The sequence below is a fragment of the Platalea leucorodia genome, assembly GCF_965183815.1.
Source record: "Platalea leucorodia genome assembly, chromosome: 6".
NCBI lineage: Eukaryota > Metazoa > Chordata > Aves > Pelecaniformes > Threskiornithidae > Platalea > Platalea leucorodia.
Genome location: NC_138828.1, coordinates 4,441,170 through 4,461,207, shown reverse-complemented (window position 1 = coordinate 4,461,207; position 20,038 = coordinate 4,441,170). Strand labels below are relative to the sequence as shown.

General features: G+C 41.1%; 1 protein-coding gene across 1 annotated transcript in view; it reads right to left on the bottom strand.

The window, feature by feature from the left end:
- UGT8 (UDP glycosyltransferase 8) overlaps nt 1-14,476 on the bottom strand; it is a 46,753-nt gene extending 32,277 nt beyond the window's left edge. Inside the window, exon 1 of the mRNA XM_082316390.1 lies at nt 14,047-14,476. The gene's annotated coding sequence lies outside the window, so the exon portion shown is untranslated. The remainder of the gene's footprint in view (nt 1-14,046) is intronic.
- Nucleotides 14,477-20,038: the final 5,562 nt, after the last annotated feature.

Here is a 20,038-nt window from a genome sequence, read left to right as displayed (position 1 = left end):
TAACCATTTTCAAGCCAGCAATACCATTGTCAGCGTTTTCCTCCATTGTGGTGAGATCTAGAAGCAAAAGAGGCTCTCAAGCACCTCCATATGCAGCACAGCTTGAATTCAAACTGCACAAGTATTTATCACTACTCAAAAAAGTAAACAGTTCTTACATACTTACATGTACCATAATGATAAAGAGTCTTTTTTATTCATTAGTAACACATAACACTCCCGGCTTCTAAAGCAGCAAACGAAGTTTTACAGAGATTGAATTCAGTGATGCTATTAGTTTTTTCAAGTTCCTCCCTTCTTTTCAGCCTTTCTTTAGATTTGCTAAGGTTTGTTGAGTTTACCTGGGCAGTTTGGTCGGAAGACTGGGACCTCTGCCTAGAATGGTGCCCTTCATACCCAACAGCAGCGCTGTACTGACAGCAAAGGAGCAATCCTTCTACCTGCTGATCACTCTCACCTTACCCAAAGAGCTCAAATTACTCATTACAATTTAACAGATACCAGGACACATTAAAAGGAGCAGGCTGACCAACTAGACTTCCACCTCTGCAAACCCAAGCATTGATGCTAATTAGCACCAAAATGACTATGCCCAAATGGAAAGCTAATCATGTGCATCACAGGAGTATCATTATCAAAAGGGCAGAAATTTGAGATTTGTACGCATTTCAGCAAACGGTGCTACTGCAAACTGCCACCAGAGTTCTGGTAACATGCAGATTTATTACTTGATCTTGCTCAGAGTGTTGTCCTCTCTCTTCACTACCAGTTCACTACACAAAGCTCAGTATTTTAGAAGGCAGAACACAAACCCTGCTTTTAGGGCTGTCAACTCCCCAAAATTTCACATTAGTGATCTCAGCCAATTAGAACAAAAGGCAGAAAAACAGAAGACTTTTTTGGACTGAAAAGAAAAGATATTTTATCAGCAACTAAACTTTTAATAGAAGTTGCAAATCTGATGCAGTTTCCACATAGGAAGAGGGGATTTTGACCAGCTCTTAATAAAAGGAAGCATTAAAGAGGAGAAAGAAATGAGTACGGATCTCAGATTGTTATCTGTGTTATTTGGTTTATTGAAGCTCCAGTTCTGCCCTGCCTACTCAAAATCCCATTGGCATTAACTTATTTTATGCGCAAATCTGTTTGCTTTAGCTGTTATTAAACACAGTTTTACAGATAAAAGCATGGTATCCAACCTTCACAGACTTGTAAACATTTCAGTTAAACAAATACAGAACCAAGCCCTAGAATGCTAGTTGCATGACCAAAGGCCCTGTAAGCAAAGCATTTTATCAAGCCTAAGATAGCAAGGAACGACTAACAAAAAGCACTTACAGTTAGTATAAAGCTGAACAAGGCAGAAAATATTCCAGGACAAACAAAAGCTTCTCTAACACTGCTTACAGGATTATTCAGTGATAAAAATACATGCACCCAAACCAAATCTCAGCTGTATCAGCCACATGCAAGCAGCTGGTATTGAAGACAAAAATACATACATACACACAAGCATGACTGCAATGCATTGATTCCAAATTGGGGAAGAGTGGACAGAAAAGAAGTAGTTTTTCTTTCTATTTGTGACATCCCCCAAAACACCTCTTGAAACAATACAAATAATTTCTCAAGTCCCCCTCAAGACATTTTCTTTAAAATTTAATACCAGTCCACATCAGTATCTTTTTGTGAATCACGAGAGTAAGGAAATGCTACCTATACGAGGAAATGCACTGATCAAATTATGTATAACAATGTATCTCTGAAGACAATCAAATTATCACCGACACAGGAAGATTTTAATTAGTGGCATAACAGACAACAGTAAGAAAGACTACCTTCTTCAAGCTAAAAGTACAGCTTCACTCCTAAACCCTTTAAGCTGGCAATTGTAAACTATGTTCTTAATCCATAATACCGCTTGCTGTACTCTACATATTCCGTAGGTAATAGGAAATACTACTCCACAATCCTTTAGGAGCATTAAAGTAAATCAGGCCCATAAGCTGACTTCAGGCAGCAAACTGCAGTTTAAGATTAAGAAGCAGTTGCTACTAAGCAACCCATGTGCTTTAAAACAGATGAAAGCATCAGAAACGTGTGAACGCACAGAGCCTTGGAGCAGCAAGCCATTGTATTATCTAGGAAGGGACTCTGATAACAGGCATTGCACAACCTTTGGATTTATATTTTTACATTTCTCCTATCACACATCTTGTTACTAATTGCTGAGGTAGTGCATTCTATGATTGTCATTTTGTGTCGCAATGTTTCAGAAAAGTGGCAAGATTTAGCTTGTAACTACAGGCTTTTATTACAACCAAATGAATAAATCAAGAAATGAGTAGAAATCTTAGTAAGAAGTCTTGTGCACATAAACAAGGGTAGGCTTTTGCATTTATTTTGTACAGTTTCTTGAACAACTACATCCTTCCATTCAACGACTGAAGCATTTCAACAAGGACAAGAATGTCACATCTACAGATAAGAGAGGAAGAATTATAGGCATGACAATGTCGCTGTAATCATCTGCCAGAGACTTACTGTGCCAGTTATGCAAACAACAAAGGAGTTATTAAGAGCGAGTCAAAAGGATATGCAATTTATGAAACACCTTTTAGTAACAACTTATTTGTGTAACAGCTTTTATCAAACACTGCAGGATTTGACCTAAGTTTTTGCACTCATGAGCTGTGGAAAAACAATTTTAAAAAAACCTCACTCAAAAGGCAGCAAAGTAGAGAAGAGATACTTCTCTTTCAAAATATAGGTTTTACAGTTAGTACACAAAATATTTTCAACAAACACGCTAGCAGATAGGTCTTTTTTAACAAGTTACATGGGAACAGATTATGCAAGGCATAATGTCCTATTAATATGAATTGATAGCAAGTAACCAAGGTATAACATTCTTGCTAGCACTTTGCCACTGGCTTTCTAAAAGAAGGACTTTAAATGAGTCTTCGCAGTTATGGAAAACCATCCTAAACTTCTGAAAAGACTGATTATATCTAGGAAGATGAAAGATTTACAAAGATTGCCTTTGTTATTCTATGAATAGATTCTAAATTTAGACAAGATTTCTAAAGTTATAACAGTAATACATTCAATCTTTTAAACCAAGTCACTTATAAACCATAGCAAGGCCTGCATACTTTGGGATAATACTGCAGCATTGACAGCAACAGTCAAAAAGAGATTTACCTGAGGGTAAAGCCTAATTAAATGTTTTCATAACATGAAGTATATTACAACAGGGCAAAGGCACATCCCCCTTCACATGACTTACATTTCTTAACACTATGCACTAGAACTGAGCAAACAGTATTCAGTTAAAAATATAACTGTATTGAATGTCACTATTGTACCAGTATCTGTTTTCAAGATTCAGTCCAACTAACTGCATGAAAGTGAGTTTCGTAAACATTTTACACCCTATGAAACACTAATGTTCACAGACCTACCAGATAAGGTAGTTAAACCAATTCAAAATGCCTCAAGAATATATTTTTAATAACCCAAATCAAAGTAAAAAGGGCAAGAAGACCAAGTTCTTCTTCAAGTGTTTTAAGATCCTTATCATCTATAAGCCTTTCACCTTACATAGTAGGGATTAGCATTTGCAAATACTAGTCTACCTGTCAATGCTTTGGTAAAACTGAGTGCTACTGCAAAATCCTTCTGTGAGGCTTAGCCAGGCCTAGAAACTCTCCATGAAGAAAAACCTCATCCTTTCTGCCACTGGCCTAGGTCCAAAGCAGCATAGCAAGACCAGAACAGGCTACCAGCCCCAGCACCTCAGCAGCTGCACTGTACCCCCAGAACTAGGAGCAGGGGAGAAAATGGTGTAGAGGCACATCACTAGGACAGCTCAGGTCAGGCTGTGCTTATTACTTCGGGCCCCACACCAGAGCAAAGCTGACCACGTACAGCACAGGGCGCTGCAATGGAGCTGATGGGCCATTCCCGACCTCAGGACAGAAATGAAGCACAGTACAGAAACCTGAGAAGCAAAAGCCTGCTCCGAAACCTAGGCACCTTCAACCGAATGCAACCTGACTCTGTGTGCAAGCGACTCAGATTTCTCCACATTGGTGCTATTATGCAGGTCTTGTCCTTGCTGCCCATGGTTACTCCCCTCCCAGCACCTTGGCAAGGTAAATGCTGACTACATATAATGAAAAAGCCATCTATTTGGAAGTCAGACACTTACATTCCTTGTGGAGAGATTTGTCTAGTCTATCCAAACCAACGTGAGAATGCTTTCTGACAAATTATACATCTTCCTTATGGCTACTGTGAATTCACAGAAGACACAGTATTTTGGTATATAACATACAAGCCCCTTAGCAGAGTCCCCTCAACTTCTGGAGACCTTTACTCAAATACCAAGATCTGAAAGCAATGTTTCTCAACCTGCTACAGCCATTTTGCACCAGAAAGCAAGCAACTAGAAATAATGTTGTGACATCGAGGGGTGGGAGTATTAACACAGAGAAGTCAACAGGTTACTCCACATTTCCCAGAGACGCCAGTGCCGTGTAAAATGTTATTTACAAACTGCTGGCCCTGCTCCTGCTGTGGGACAGCACACTGCCCAGAAGAAGCCAGTAACACAATAACTTACCGCAACATGCTTCACACTGCACAGTCAAGACCTACAGGAGTAAGTGCAGAAAGGAAAAGAAAAGCTTCTACCTGCAGAAAGGAGGGGACACAAGTGCCACAGCAGCTGATGGAGATAAAGATGCCTCCACTGAGGGGTCGAAGGTGCCCAGGAAGCCTTCTCTTTCACACTGGCATCAAAAGACAGGTTGAAATACTGGCTGAATGAAGTATCAAAGAGAAAAAAGGAAAAAAACTGTCCAATTTTAAACCCTTTTGTCAATGACAGATTCTCCTTTGATAAAAGGACTCTCCAAAGAAGGGGCTGGCAGAAATTGGAGAGCACAACTTTGTAGTAAGCTTAATTTGTTGGTGTAACAAACACAAACTATACTTATACACTGCCATCACACAAGCATGAATGAACCTCAGAATCTGAAACAACATTAGTCTTAAACACATTTTACTGGGATTTTATTTTAACTTTAATAGTTGTTTGGAGGGATGCTTCATTTCTCACTACAGCTAGCTTCAGCTTGGTACAAGCTCTCCCTGGTCACGCCATCACATGACACCTAGAAGCACTGAATGAATTTCTTTGTTCCATTTCTGACTTCATCCTATAGCAAATAACTACATTTTAACAAGCCACACAAACAGAACCACAAGGGAAACTATAGTAGGTTTGTTTCTGCAATGGGAAATACAACTTTATTCAAAGTTAAAATACTTGATTTAATAATGTTTTGCTCTTATTCAGCTCAATTAAAATAGCTAAATTGCTCAAGACTGCAGCAACAACACATACTCCAACAACATTGAGCTTGTTCAGTCTGTTCATCATTAGGTTCTATTCTGAAATTTAGAGGTAGGATTTTTCTAAAGCAAATTGTCTTTCGCTTTCAGATTTGCGTTTTGTAGCATCTGCTTTGAACTATGCCCTAGAAGAATTTAGTTGTTAGAATAAGGATAGAAGTGCTGTATGTAACAGCTTTTCCCTCTGTGTAGTTTAAGCCTCAGACTCTGACTTTATGAGCAAGACCACATCACTTAGAGTGAGAGGCAACAAAAATTAACTCAGGAACCTTCTAAAAAGTGCAGACTACACTCCTGTAAGGGGTAAGAAAAGACAGGTTTTTCTGCAGTGGTTGTGTAACAATTTTTAAATATGCAGAGACTTCCTGCCAATTTCTATTATCAGTAGTTGACTAAGACTGGATTATAACTTCAGGAAGGAAAGGGTCTAAAGATAGGGTTTGTGGATTTTCAAAGACAATCTGAGGATTAAGTTAATTTTCAAATATTAAAAAAAAAGACATAGATCCAAAGGTTGCAGAGGGTCAAGATAAAGGTAATTCACAGCTCTAAGACTATAATTCACAGAGGATGATCTGGGTGTAAAGCCAAAACAAATCAATAATAAGTCATCTAAATGCACATCAAGTGCTTCTCCATGTGCACGTGTCTGTTCCTACCCACTGAAATTGCACTTTCTGGGAGATGAGAGGATCCTCCTCCACTTGGAAAGCAAATAACTTTTTGAACACTATCACTATATAATACCAAATATCCGATGGGGGTTTATAACAAAAGTGTGTTCTCTTAACTGCAGCCCTGCTATAAGCTGTCAAGTTATTTTACTAGTAAGTAGCTCAATGCAAGATTGACTGCTTCATAAAAAGTGTAGTTGAGATTAAATTATTTGGAATACTGCAATCTTCTTGAGCATACCTTCATGAAAATAAAGCTAATTGATAAATAAGCTAAACAATTACCACAGTATCAAAAACCAGAGTAATTAAAGATTCATCACTATGAACCATTAAAGAAATATGGCAGCTTTAGGTTACACTCTTAAATTTGACACAGAGTACACCACACTTGGATCTATTTTACAAAATTCTCAACTTAGAAAGAAAAATTAGGATACTCATCAACCATCCTTGGGCAAGATTCAATCTGCGTCCTCACAAGATTCACACCAACAGCTCACATTTACAGACTTTCAGGCCCCACAAGCAATGGATGCCCCAAACACTAGACTGGCCTATCCAGCCACATTACTAAAAACCACCTGAAATTTTCCACTTCAGAGCACTGGGAAGAAAAATGTGTGTAAACAAAACTTCCCACAAGTATTTTATGCTCAATTTCTTATGAGATACTTCTGCACCCAGGAAGCAAACACCATACATACCAACAAACACCTCCCAAAGTTCAGTTTCTTTGAACCCAGGGACAAGAAAAAAAAACCACATTCTTCCAAGGACCAGCAAGGCTTAATCAAGGGTCTAGTTCTCCAACAAATCTTTCTCGGTATTTACAGTACACTGGTGTACAAGTTTTATTTAGACTACCATGACAGTCTCCTCCAAGTTCACTCAGGCATAAGACTCTTAGTGGAAGAGAACCCTAGAAGAACGCAGAAGAGATTGAGATCTTTCTTGCCAGCAAGGTATGCAGCAGCAAGATTCCCATGGCCTGTAGCTCACTTAAAATATCAGCACAGCAGGCTTCCCGTGTGAAAAACTGACCCACCTCTTACCCCACAAGAACATTTGCAGCCAGCAGTACCTATGGCCTACAAGCTATATACACAATTTCAGCTGGTGCCCTGAGGATTATCAGGAACAGACACAAGCCTGACTTGGGAACCAGGCAGCAACCTCATAGAAACAATAGTTTTCAAAAAAACGGGAGCGATCAGAGCATGCATTTGTTTCCAGCTTAGCCAATCCACCTTGTCAGATCTCCCCATTTAGCTTCATAGCCAAATTCCTGGGCTATCAGTTTGCCATTACTGGAGGGAACAGTAATTGCAGCTTAAAACTGGCACAAGAAAGTCTTTTCCTTTGGAAGAGTAGTGTGGCACTGGAAAAGGTTACCAGAGAAGACAGGGAACCTCTGTCCTTGCAGGTATTCGGCACATGCACGAAGAGCAGCCACAGCTAACCCGATCTTATACTGCCAACAATTCTGTATTGAGTGGAAATTTGTACAAGACCTTCCAGAGACCCTTCTAGCCAACATTTCTGACCTACTGACTCCGTAGGCACCAGAGTTGGTTAATCCTTTCACTCCCCCAAGGGCAACTCCTGCAAAGGCAGTGCTGCCTGCAGCACTTACTCTATCCTGAGTACTGCCAACGCCAAACCTCATCTGTGAGCTCTTCACTTGCAGCAATCCTCTAGCCAAGAATGCTCTTGAGAAAGATACTGCTACCAAGGTCCAAGTTTAACATCTCAGCACACCCATGTTATAAAAAGTGCTTTTCAGCACCTGTTTGCATTACAATAAATTGGCAGAACTGGCTTCCCAAGCAAACTTAAACAAACATTTAACTACTTGCATACAGCATCTACATTCTCTAACAACTATGCCATTTAAAAAAAGCACTAAATCTAATTAATCTGAAACAGATACAATGTAAACTACTACCACAGCTCAGTAACAGCTTTCAAAGTGAGAAGGGAGAAACCAAATTAAGTGCTCACTTGAAAGAATATTTCATTGTAGAATTCCCAACAGTATGAAACATTTATGTATTTGGCACAAGATGTCCTATGTTTGCATTCTTATTCCTAAGTCTATTTGCCATGTTTCGTCTTAGACAAATAATATTTAATCAAATTGTGGTAGGGGGAGGGAAATCATTATTGTCCACAAAACAAAACAGATACAAATTAGTAACTAAATCTGCATTCTCAATTAGTTCGAGGACAGGTGTAGCTAAGAGGAGAGACAGACAACCGCATCCACAAGAGCAGATTCCCTCTCCAGGCACTGCACACTGCAGAAAGCGCATCCCACTACTCTGCTGGGTTTGACAGCTGCAGCGGGCTCCTCAGCCACACTTCCCACTTCACCTCAAAAGTGAACTGTGCATCTACATGTCATTTAAATTATTCTCATGTTTAAAGCAGTATTCTGGCCAAAATTCCTCTTCCTAACCCAGATTTCATTCAGAGAGATATGCTTCTTTGATCCCATTCATAGTGTAAGCTAGGAAATACCTGACTTCCCTCTGAATTTGAGAATTTCTAATTTTAAACATTAAATTGGGAGGACAACAATGATGCCCTGAAAAGAAAGTTAAAGGCAAGTAAGTAACAACACATGAGTACTGGCCACAGTGGGTTTTTTTAATGCTAGTACTTTACTTTTGTTGAAAGTTTTTACAGTTCTTTTTTCAATACCTTCATTTTATGAATTGGTGTTCTCGGCATTAAAGCACGAAGCTTTATTCGTTTGACTTAAGTAACTTCCAACATCCAGGAGGGGGGGGAAATCAAATTCAGCATATGTAATCGCACTTTAATCAAAATCTTCACAACTGAGGCCTTGAATTTCAGAATTTAATGTCTGAAGGTTGGGCTCCAGCTACACACTCAATCCTCATGTGTAACAAATGTATGAAATAACTTTCTAAACACTGGTGTTGATGTATGGGTGAAAACAATATCTCTGATAGAATACAGTGTCTTAATTTAAGGAACTCAGAAGGTCCTCCACCTTTTATGTCCACACTGCTACCTCCCCTTAAATACACTGAAAGACAACCTTGAAAATTTTTTGGTTTGATATTTAAAAGCACAATGCTTCACCAGGGCATCAAGGCTCATTTCCAACTCAGTTCAGAATCTAAAGCTGACCCAAGATTTCCCATTAACTCTCTCTTCAGTTATTGAGTAGGAAGGGAAAATAGTCTTAAGTCACTTATTTCTCATGAAGCTGAACCATCCATTCATAGGAGGAAAGAAAAGCATAGAGCAAAGAAGAAAGGTATACTTGTTCCCCTACACAAATAAAATTATGTGCATGACAACTGTCCTACTTAAAAGAAATTGTCATAACAAATCAGGTTACAACTACTTTTTGCAACTTTTAACTGTATAATTTAGAAAACAGTTATCTACATTGTCTTTCAAATCCCTTAAATCATAACTATTACATTTACAGTTTGTAAAAATGCAAAGTTTGGTAGTATTTTTTCCATTTATCATCACTTCTTCCCATATAAAAACCACCTTTTTGAACTGGGCTAGTAGCTATTCTATTTCTAAAAAAGAAAAAAACCCACAATCTACTGATCAAAGAGTTCAAGACTTAGCAAGAATATAACAGTATTTAGTCCCAGGTATAGTCAGTGAGGTGTACTGTTTCTCACAGCTAAACATTTAAGTTATTCCATAAAACCACAGGTAGTGTTGTCAATTCTTCCCATATTTAGGAATTAAGAATATACACAAAATTCTATATTAAAAAGTAAAAATTTCAGAAGCTTCCAAAAAGAAGGACTCACTACTACTCCAACACATGGGCTCCAAGTCAAGAACTGTAGCACAAAATCTTTCATTTAATTAGCAAAATAAAAAATAATTCAAAAATAGCACGGTGGATTATGTAACAGCAAAAAGGAGAGCCGAAAATTATTCTCCTATTAGATGATAAAACATTATGAACAAAAATATTTTAATGGACTTGCAATGAAAAATAAAGGTGATCAATTCCCTAGAGGTTTTCTTGACAAAGCTACAGACAACGTAAAGACTACTTCATTTCAAGGAGTATTAACAGGACCTCACACACTGAGCATTTAAGAGATATATATCCCAAGCATCATAAAACACTACAAATATTTTGTCAAAGGCTTCAAGAAACCTCATGTCACAAATCTTGGAAATTCATTCCAAGCATAGTTTCCCTGGGAGAAAAACCACAGCACATTTCAGGACACAGAATTATATTAAATGGTTCTAGTGTGTTTTACTTACTGGAAAACAGGAAGAGCAGCCCTCTACAATGCCTATTCATAAACACTTTGAGCTGTATCGGAATGTCACTTTTCAGCCCAAAGATACTTTCTAAAACAAACAAAAATGATAAATCCACACTGAAAATTTTTCAAAGAATAAAAATCCCAACAAAAGAAGGTGAATGATTTCAACTGCTTCTAATGTATCAGCATTTCTCAAACACAATCCTATTCTCTTCTTAAATAGCAGTCTATAATACTGAAACAGACATAAAAGCATTTCTGTTCAGAGTTAGGATCTGGAGAGAAAAAGTATTTCATTTAGTAAGCATCTCTTGAATATGATCTTACAACAAATATCTCAATAGCTTTTAATACCATAGTGTGATTTTTCTAGTAAGTAGCTGACAAGGGACTCAACCAAGATGGAGTAAACCAAGATTAATTCTCAGAACTAATCTAAAGGAAGCAACCTGACTAAAACAACGATGTGGAAAGAAGCACTTTAAAGAGCCCAAAGTGGAAAACACAAAGGAAAGTAGGTGTGGGCAATAAAATGCTTGGCAGTTAGTCAGAAATAACATAGTTCATGCTCAGGAAGGTCAATTAGAAAATAATCAAGTCAGAATCGGCATTGTTGTTACAGTTATTGGTGTAATTAATTACAAAACATTTTTGAAGTGGTAGGGGGAGTGTTGCAGCAAAACACATCCTCTGTAGAAGTCTCAACAGGTACAGAAATGGCCATACACAAAGCCATGCTCAGTGTCACTCTTTTATGCACGATGAGGCTTAACACAGTACCTTCTCACCCAATGTCCGCACATGTAGTAACACACCTACCACATGAAGACAAGATTGATAAGTTTGATTCTGCCCCCCCATTCCTGGGAATAAAACATATTGCTAGAAATCAACTAAGTCAACCTGTAGCAAATTCTATACAGCAGAGAATTATGGCAGGTTCTCTTACTTTTTCTTTTCAAACTAATTAGACCATGTTGTCATGATCCACAGCACCCCGGCATTCATCTCCTAACCCTATACAGTTCCTCCAAGTGAGCAGACTAACACATTTCATTCCAAAGGGCTGATTTAGATATAACAACCTTTGAAGTGTTTTAGATATGATAAATACGGCGTCAAAGTTTCAAGAACATGGTAGTTTGACTCCCTGCAATTTCTCTAAACCATAACTAAAACAGCTAAGTTTATCATACAGTACCAATCCAGAGTCACGACAGAGTCCTGCCTTGATCACAGGCCAAGCCCAAGCTGTAGCTGCAATGGCTGCCAAAGAACTACAACAGCTAGTAGCCATTCACTAAGTTGAAGTTGCCACCAGTGTGTAAGACCAACCCACTGCTTCATTACCACTTCCTTAGTGAGTCAGCTGCCCTCCACTCCACTCCCACAGGCAAGGAGAAGACTCTCACAAAGCTCAGGTGACACCACCCTGCGCAGAATGAGGATACAGGGATTGTCTCAGGTGCCCTCTCCTCAAGCCCTCGTAAGTCCCATAGGCTTCTCCATCCAAATCCTGCTTTCAGAACAACACAACTGCTTAGAGCACTCTAAGAATATAAAATGTAAGGCATGTTTACAAAGTACTCTAACATGATTCTCACCTTGGAGTCTATATACTTAATAGAGGCATATCACAAAAAGTTTTCTTTTCTTGCTTCCTGCAAGGAGCTTATGTTGACGACAAATGTTGTGCAAAAGGCAAAAATAAAATGCAAGCATCTCAGACCAAGTACTCACTTCTTTGTACCTCAACAAATATTTTCACAACAGCATGAAAGCCATCTGAAAGAACATAAGACTCTAGCACGAACTAGTTAGTAGTTTTGAAAAAAACAGCCACTGCAGTATCCCATGTTCAGCCTGGATCAATGACCAAAACAAAAGAACAAAAACAAGGAAATGTGAACTAAAGGTTAATTACACACTACATTGTGTTGCTGTTATAAAACTAGCTCAGCTAAAATATATAAGTGACCTTGTGTGATAATTGCTTGGAAAAACAGGCAAGCAGCTTCAGATAGGAAACGTGACCATGACGATTTTTAGAATAAATGTCTAGAAACAAGGGATATTACTCCCAAAACTAAGTCATTTAGTCATAAGACAAAAAAACAAAAATACTACTTTCAAGGTGTTTGCTTTGGAGGGGGGACACCTTCAAGGATCTCTACTGTTAAAGTTACCACTGCTGCTCATCCCCAGGCAACTCTGCTGAGCATGCAAAACGGGCTGCTTATTTTTTAATGATTTCCTACTGTTCCATAGCCAGTACTAAAACGAATATGTAAACAAGTCATAAAAGACAAGATACCATTTAATATCTGCTTAAATACCACAACTTTATTGACATATTGCCTTAAAAGTCTATGCTGAACCGTTTTCCTTCTTTTTAACCCCACAGGGGAGGCACAGCAGCAATTATGCAATGTTCTTCCTTCAAAGGCAAGGCAGCTTTGATCGAAACTCAGTTAAACATTGACGGAAAGCACACCTAGGCTAAATTCTCACATGAAGTTCCTCACGTTACACCTTCGAGTTTGCAGCCGGTAATACAAATATTTACTGGGTATCCACAAGCAAATGTGGCTGCCCTACTTACGTAACTTTGGAAGGGCTGTCGGCGACAGCCCCTCACGGCGATACCAGGGGCCGAGCAACCGCTCCGATTAGTTCATGTAGAAGGGGCAAAGCGAAACGCAAGGCTGAACTAAGCCGAAGTCGGTGTCCGAAAGACAGCGCCCCCCCCCCGCCCCGGGGCCTGCGGCATCGCCTGCCCCATCACCCCGCTCCCGCCACGTACTGTCACCGCCTGCTTCATCCCCCGAGCTCCTCCGAAGTGCCTGCCCTCCGCTGAGGAACGGCACGAGCGAGCCTTCGCCTCGGCCCCGGCCCCCTCCTCCTCCTCCTCCTCACAGGACTCGGGGCGCTCAACTTCCTCAGGGCGCAGCGCGGGCACCTGCCGGGCCTCGGGCGGCGGCGCGAGGCGAGCCCGCGCCTCTCCCCGCTGCGGCGCCTGAGGCGAAGGGCGGGCGGCGGAGGGACCGCCCGGCTCCCGCCCGCCCGCACAGGTGCCCCGCACCGGCGGGCAGAAACCCTCTCCTACGGACGGTCGCGCTCCCCGCCGCCCCCAAACCCCTCTTCTCCTCACAGCAGCGGCTCAGGGTAAGGGCGGGGAAAGGGGGGTGTCCTTTTCTCGCCCAAAGATGTCTCCCCTCAGCACCCCCCGCAAGGACGCGGCGCTTCCCCCCACACGCTCCCAGGTCACACCGTCCCCTCCGCGCCGCTCCCCTTGCTCAGGGACACCGCATCGCCACGGCCTCCCGCTCCCCTGCGGCTTCTTTCCAGTCAGTCCACGGCTCTATCCCCCCTCCCCGCCATCGCTCTCCCTCCTCCCGCCCCACCGCACCCTCTCCCCCAGACTCTCCGCCGCGGGGTGATGCAAGGCGCCCAGGGCTTCCTCTTGCGTTACGGGAGGGAGGGAAGGAGGAAGGAAAGAAAGCAAGAGGGGGGAACTGAAAAAAAATCATCAAGGTGAAAGGAGAGCCTACCACCTCCCCGCCGCCCGGGCAGGGACCCTCCGCCCCCCGCCTCAGAGAGGGGCGGCGGAGCCGGGCCCGCCTCGCCCCGCTGCCCCCGGGGGCATTCCCGAGCTCCCTCACCGCTCTCCCTTCAGGGCCGTTTCTCCACGTCGCTGCCTCTGGTAACGAGCCGAAAAGCGGAGCCAGCCGCTGGCCGCTGCTCGCAGCTCCGCTTGCCGCTCTTTTCCTTCAGTCGAACGGGGGCTGCGCGGCTCCGTCCGGCCCGGCCTGAGGCCCTGCTCCCGCCGGAGCCCCTCCGCTGCGGCGCCGGGAGCGCCGGGCCCGCCTGTCCCCTCCGCCCAGGCTCTGCTGCACCTGCTGCGGCGCCGGCCAGGGAGAGGAGAGGGCACCCTCGGCTCCGTCCTCCCTCAACTTCTCATCACTTTCCTCTGCCCCGCTGCCGTCCCGGCACCCCACCGCCCGCATACACCGGCGCTGCCGTCGACCCCCGCGGAGATACTGCCACCGGGTCCCTCGCTCAGACGAGGAAAGGCTCCCCTCACCGGCCCGGAGAGCTGCCGTCCGGGTCCCCGCTCGCCCTCCCGCCCCATGCACTGCCCCGGCTCCCAGGACAGCGGGGAGCTCCCGGCGGGGCAGGTCCCCTGAGCCCGCCTCCGGCGGGGTGGGACCGGGGCCGCCCTCCGCCAATCAGCCCGGGCGCGGCGGAAGGCGGGAAGAGGCCCTGCCCCTGAGGTGCTGCGGCCGCCCGCCGCCGTCTCTCATGCCGGCAGGCCGCTGAGCACGCTGCCCTCCGCGCTGCGAGGCGCGGGGGATTTACGAGGCGCAAGCTCTACGGGAATCTTCACCTCCGCCTGCCGCAGCCCTGAGGGGTACGCCGACAGAGCCATGCCCTAACGTCAGTCCTCTGTTTCCAGTACCAGCTGGCTTTGGTTAAAAACAAAACACCCAAGCACTCAAAAACGCCACAGCTTTCCCCCCTACCCCTTCATTAATACATGCATTAATACATAATGTATTAGCTAAATACAGTTGCGTAATTAATCCCGACTATTAAAGTGATATTACTTTCTCCTCCTGCTAAACAAGCCACTCAGATTCCTACTGCTCCAGTCCCTGCTTAGAGAAGGCTGACTAAAAGGGATGCAATCCACCTGTCCTCCATCATCCTGGAAAAAACCTACCAGCAGCCTTCCAAGCTATCACCTGACAAAGGTTTAAATACTAACGGTAATTCTCCAATTAGCTTTTTGTGTTTGTCCTTTAGGTGGGGGGAGGTTTGGGTGGGGCTTTTTTTTCTGTTATTCACTTATTATATAATAAAAGTGTAATTTCACAGCTGATAGACAACAAAGTTCTTCAAAAGAAGAACATTTGACCCCCACCTGCCACACACTTTTTAAAATCCAAACTTTACCCCTGCTTACTTTTAAGTTACAAATTCAGAAGTGGTTTATGGACCCACCAAGGTAAATGCTTCTTTCACTGAAGTTTTTGTAACGATCTTCAAAGGAAAAGAAGTTTCAGACAGTCTTTCTGATTTAACAGATCAAGTTACTCCTTTAATAAAAGTGAAGGTTTAAGTTTCATCAGACAAAACAAGAAAGTTAATGAAATTTGAATGATAAGTTAATTAAATGCATGATAAGAAAACTGAACATAAGCTTTAACTTGATCTTCATTCTAGTAAAGATGGCTTAGAAAAGAAAATGAAACCTTACTTTCATTCAAATCAATCCAATTTATTTGGGACATAGAACTTCTCATGATATTCATTATAGAGCCTTTTAAAAGCTCTTCTGTTTGTCACATATAAAACAAATCATTAAAGTTTCTCAAATCTGGTGCCCCATTTGACATCTAGTTAACATTAAATTAGGTGTTAGGTTTTAGCAGGTGATACTCAAATCCTACAAGCTAATAGTGGCCTTTGGCTTTGAGGTAAGTATTGAGCTTCTAAAAATGAGGTTCTGAAGTTAAATGTCTCAGAATCAAGCATACAGACCCACCATTGTGTTGAAAGTTTTAGTTACTTCCAGGTAAAATAAATTTAAAACTGTAACGCCAATTGAAGACAGTAGGTAATCATTGCATAAATTCATCTCCTTTGCGTATCTGAACTACTTTCTTATTCCACTGGTAACTCATTTAGTAAAATCCAAATAGAGCAGAACCATTCTTAGGTTAACAGTGGGCTTAAGTCTAGATTTGAACCAAGTGTAAATTTTATTCAGGCTTCCCTGAGATATGTTGGTATCTCCTCCATGTTTACGCGTATTCTTTTTGTTTCTTGGGTCACAGCTTTAATAAAGCTGTTCTTGCTGTGGAAGTAGCAATGCTGAAAAGTAGCAATTGGTGCAATTATCTGAGGAATTTTTATTAAAATTATTTATCAGACCCTCGTAAAAAAAATTAAGAGTCTTTTCATGGAATGTTGTACTGCAAATGTCTCACAGTGATGGTAGTATTTTGAATTTAACTACTGTATATTATTTAATACTAACTCAGGAGAGAACGTTACTTCTAGGAGCTTTTATATTCATCCCCAAACCTTCCACCTTTCCTGTCAGCAAGTCAGAGTTGCTTGATTTTATCAATGTTCTGCCTTCCCAGTTTCCTATCTTCAGCAGACCGACATAAGTCAGGTAAAACAGTTTATTGAAAATTAATGTGTTCAGAGTTAATTATTTCCTCATAACATTGTACATTTATTGTAACATGACCTAGTGATTTTTCTTTGGTGCAAATATTTAAACTCAAAGTATGTGGTATTGTCCTGTCTTTGCCTGTTACAGTTACATGCTGTTGCAAAACTTTTTTTATTTCAAACTCCAGATATGCATATAATTTTGTATTTAACAATTCTGTATTTCTTTCAAAGACGATCTTTTTTCATTTGAAGCAAGTACTGAAATGTATGGTACCTAAAGTTACAATAGCACCTGCTCTCAGGGAGACTGACGTTTGGATTGGAAAAGTATCTTCAAACTTGAACACTCAGTTAGTATCATCTCCGTTTACTGTTTTCTAGGCAGCTAATCCTGTAATGCATTTGTTTTCTTTGACTAGTTCGGGAAAAGCAACTTCAAATAGTGACTGTAGTTGGATATCTTCTCAATGGTTTCCTGGTATAGAAGACTCCAGATGTACTAAATGTTGATTGTCTTGCCTTCAGTGTACATTTTAAGTACGGAGATACAGAGCAGTTTGGGGTGAAACCTTCTAAAGTTCCATATCACAATAATTTTCCAAAGTAATTGAAACCAGAATTATTAACTTGTGTGATACAATTATTAATGTGTAATACCAAGTTTCAACTTGTCACAATTTAATATCTCTTGGAAATACTGGGCACTCCCAGAGACTCAACTTATGGGGTCTTGGCAGACAAAGTAGTATTTTACGCCGCAATATTGATGTCTTGTACATGCCAGCTCCAATCTTTTATTGCCCGACTTGATATTTTAATAAACAATATAGTGATGTTCATGTACTTCTTTTATCATTAAAGAGATGCAAGTGAACCGTAGATTGTTTTCGGAATAAGAAGTGTGCAAAACGTGAAGTAGTTGGGTTTTTTTCTGTGTTTAACTGTTTGTTGTATTTGTTACTTGCTGCATACTTATAGCAACCCAGCTGTGGAGACAGTAACTATAAGATTAATTATTAATTAAGCTATTATCATAAATCTAAGGTATATAAGGTATACAGTCCAATACTGAAACATGGCATTTTTGTTCTCCAGTAAATTCCAGAATGTAACACAGAAATTCTGTGTTGCAAAAATTTTGGAATCTTGGAATTCCAAATTCTGATAAGGAAATCAAATTCAAATAAAATAATAAAAAGTCACAAAATGCCATAAATATGAAGCATTTTTAATTTTCATTAACGTTTTACAGGGCTAATAAACACTTCAGAAGTGTTTTTGAATAACCTTCTATTGTTGTCCAAAGGGACACCTTCATATTACTTTTCAAGAGAGAAATTTATTTCATTTGCTTTTAAGTCGGACACTGATGTTGTCAGTGGTTTTTACTGAGGAACAAGAAATGCAGCTTGACATGGAATGTTTCTCTGAGGGATTCAGAACTTGATTCTGTTGGATGAAGGCAAGAGTGCAGCAGTTGGAGAGCACTGTTTCCTGTTGTGTTTTCCTCCCACTAGAGTTTTTATCACACTCATAGGAATATAGAAATATTACACTGTTAATTCCAGATTTGTGTTTCTTCAAATCTACTTGATTGGACTGGACAGTGTATGTAAGTTAAATTGAAGATTATGTCCCTCCTGCTTTTCTCCTGATTTGCGCTGGTCTGTTGGCAAAAGAGAGAGTAATTTCTCCAGCAGATTTCTGGACCACGATGGTCCACGTACAGTTCTTTAAGTGTTTTTTTTCCTAGTGCCTTGATTGTTTTGACTATACGTGCACATACTTCAAGGGTTTCTACAGAGCAAAGTAGAATTATAACCTTCCTTGTAAGTCATCTAAGACAGTGTTAGCTAATTTTGCTTGTTAATTGGTATGAGATCATAAGCAGCCAAACTAATTTATTTAAAGAAGGTTTTTTGTTCTATTGCCTTACCAATTTGCCAGATGGAACTAATCATCTGAAATGTATATTACCTATTTTAACTGCAGTGTTACCAGACAACCGTATCTTCCAGATCTGCTTGCCATGTCTTGTGGCCCCGTTCACAGATTCCCCATAAACACAATAAAGGTGTACAGAAGAGTCTGCCTTTGCTGTAGGCAACTGTTGGCCTTATTATCTCACATAATTGATGCTAACACAAAAGTAGCATTTATTCTACCTATATGGGTGACACCCATAATTGTATATTACAGCTATGAATGGTGGTTCCCAACAGAAAATAACTACTGTGTGATCACACCACATTTTGTGGATCTTGTAAGTGTGAAATGGTAATTTGTAGTGAACTGATGTATAGCTGGGTAGCAGCGGAACATGGGGTGTCCCAATCAGTTTTTCACTTAGAGGAGAAAGCTGTGATGCAGCTGCAGTTGTTCTCTCAGTGCAGCCTGTGTGCTGACAAAACATAATGTTCCATGTCCTTGAGCAGAAATTTTAACAAAGGAAGAAAGAATGATTTATAAACAAACTTAAGTGCGATCTCATCTCTTATTATTCCTTGTCTGGCAGTACTGTAACTTTTTGAGGAAATTTTTGTCCTGGGTGTTTGTTGACCATAGGCTCAGAGCATTTTCATGTAGAAAAGTGTTAAAACCATTAATGGCACTTCACTGTGCCTTGTTATAAAGGACATACTGTGGTTAGAGAAGGCACAGGGAAGAGCACTTAAAGTGTTTAAGGGGATTGAGCAGAGATGAGTAGAGACTGAAGAAGCTGTAACTCGTCTGTCTGGAAAGGAAAAAGCTGAGGGAGGATATGGTCAAGATTTGCAAAACCGTGAAGGGAGTAGAGGCGAGAGATACACAGCTGTTATTCACTAGATCCTGTAATCCAAGAACCAGGTGACACCAACTGCAGCAAGTATCAAACCAGATTGAACAGGTGAAAGGAAGCTCTTCTGGAGAAGCAGCTGACCTTGATTTTTCTGATTACCCCAGGAAGTTACGGAGGCAGGCTGTTCTAGCAGCTTCAGGAAGGGAGTAAGCAGCTTCATGGGCAGCAAGTCTATAAACAGTCATTAAAGGTAGGGATTTATCCTCTAACTGTTGAAACACGATAACTGAACGTCCTGGGTGAGTAATAAGGGAATTGAGTATAGGATATGGCTGCGCTCTCTCTGAAGGGCATTTTATTTTCTCGCTCTTAAAAACGGAGTAGTGGCCTAGAGGGGCTTTGTTCACCCATGTGGTATTTCTTGTGTCGAGAATTCTCAACTAGAGAGCATACAAACTCATGAATTGAGTTCTTTTTTTGTTAGTTTTCAACTGATTTAAAGAGAGTTCTGTATATGAGATTGTAGTTGGAAAATCTAAAGACTCTTTTTTTTTTTGTTTTGTTTTTTTTTTGGTCTTGTCCCCTGGTAGTAAATGGAGGGGTGTGTGTGTGTTTGCAAAATTTGGTTCTGGAAAGTTAAGCTATATTTATTCCTGAGCACTTTAAAGGCTTAAGGCAGTATAGAT